We start from the raw sequence: 1,781 nt of genomic DNA on the forward strand, positions 1-1,781 counted from the left end.
CCCAAATTTTATTGAAACATTAACTTTTTCAACATATCATTCATGCACTTTTGCTTTGTTCCTTTGCCGATTTTGTTTCCATTTCCTTTTAGAAGCTCTTGTGCAGCGGCGTTGGGTGGACCAAAATTTGGGTGGGGCTTAGGTTGCTCTCACATTTTTTTTCCACAAAATAGCAAGCAATAAGAACGAAACAGTGATGCTTTTTCTATACTCACGGTGAGCCACGGGATTTTGAGAACCATTCAAGCGAGAAGAGTTACCTTTGTCTTCCATCTCTTTGTTCTTAGTTAAATTATTGCTGATGGTGGGGACAAAGCCGATTCACCTCCAAATTTCCTCTAATTATCTATTTTCATGTGATGAAAAAGTAGTTGGACCTGATTTATAACTGTTAAATCTCAGTGCCACAAACATGCACGCACAGCACTTCAAACATAATTATTATTTCTATGTGCTAGATTAGGCCGTGTAGTCGAGAAATTTGAACGCACCCAACAAAGAACCAATGAGAACGTATGTATCCGTGTCACTGGGGGAAAGTATGTCGTAAACTTTCACCCCATTGCCAGGGCCAGGAGAGCGTGAGTCCTCAGTACAGTGTTCTTTTTTCAAGCCTTTCACCTTTCCTACAAAAAGAGTTTCATTACGGACGGGCCCTGGAAATGGGCTCATCCTTTGCTGAGCCCTAGGCTAATGGACAAACTTTCATTTACTTTGGGATAAAGTTGGGGGTGGTGGGTGGGGAGAGGGGAGGGGCTCAAACCCGCGAGCCCTTCACTACCCACGGCCACTGCTCTTGTGAAAACTGTCATTAAAATTTCCTTCGTCTTCAATGTCTGCTATTTATGAAAAGCTATCTTTATGGAACAAAACCTTTTAAGTAGGGCTAAAACAAAATACCCCCTTGGTTAAACACAAATGTTATACATGCAAGGCAAGGATCAGAACCGCTCCATCGTGTGCCTTAACTGGGAGATGTGAGAAACAGGAAGCCAGTTCAGGAAAAGGTCATGTGTCAACAAAGATGTTTTCTCAACGAAAACCATGCACACATTACACCGTATCCCGTCAATCAGCGGAATGTTACAGAGGATAATAAGACTCCATGCACTCCTGCAAGCATACACTCCGATTTCCCAAATAGAATCGTTTTGTAATACCCAGTGTCCATTGGCAGAATGGAATAGAGTCGAGTCGTGTCGGGTCAATTATTGGCGGTTTTAGTACAGGCCCCTGTCTTGCTTCAAAAATATTTGACCGGGAAATTTAGGCAGAGAAAACCGTGATCTCTGGTGACCATGTAATTTGGTGCAGAAGTTATATCCGGCGACCCTAGTTTATGTTGTACATGAAACTTACTGTTCACGACCCAACCATTAATTCCTTCAATACTTGCTTCAACGACTGTTGCATATCTACGCGTTTGCTGTGTTGAGAAGTTCTTCAATCCCACAGACAAGACACGAGATATTCTGATAGCTTCCTATCCGCCTCTCAAAATCAACACAATCCATTATCGTATTCTGCGCTCAAACAAAAGATCTGACCCTGACTTTGTGACTTGAAAGCTACTAGCCAGGTGATCTGTAACACACCCGAAGACTTTGACATGTACGATTCGTGGCCTTGAAACACTAACATGTTTGATTTTGAAGGTCTTTGTCGTTGTGTGCTCTAATGGTAGCATTTGCCCCTCCATGAAAGTAATTCTGGATGGCCTTGACCGTATCGAAGTAACGAGTCAAACGTAGCAAATGTGCGACCTCTTTGCAACCCCCCCC

General features: G+C 42.8%; 1 long non-coding RNA gene across 1 annotated transcript in view; it reads right to left on the reverse strand.

Moving 5' to 3' along the window:
* LOC118477911 overlaps window positions 1–1,781 on the reverse strand; it is a 30,600-nt gene that overhangs the window by 1,227 nt on the left and 27,592 nt on the right. The window lies entirely within an intron of this gene.

This window comes from Aplysia californica, unplaced genomic scaffold (genome assembly GCF_000002075.1).
Source record: "Aplysia californica isolate F4 #8 unplaced genomic scaffold, AplCal3.0 scaffold00288, whole genome shotgun sequence".
In the NCBI taxonomy this organism is placed as follows: Eukaryota; Metazoa; Mollusca; class Gastropoda; order Aplysiida; family Aplysiidae; genus Aplysia; species Aplysia californica.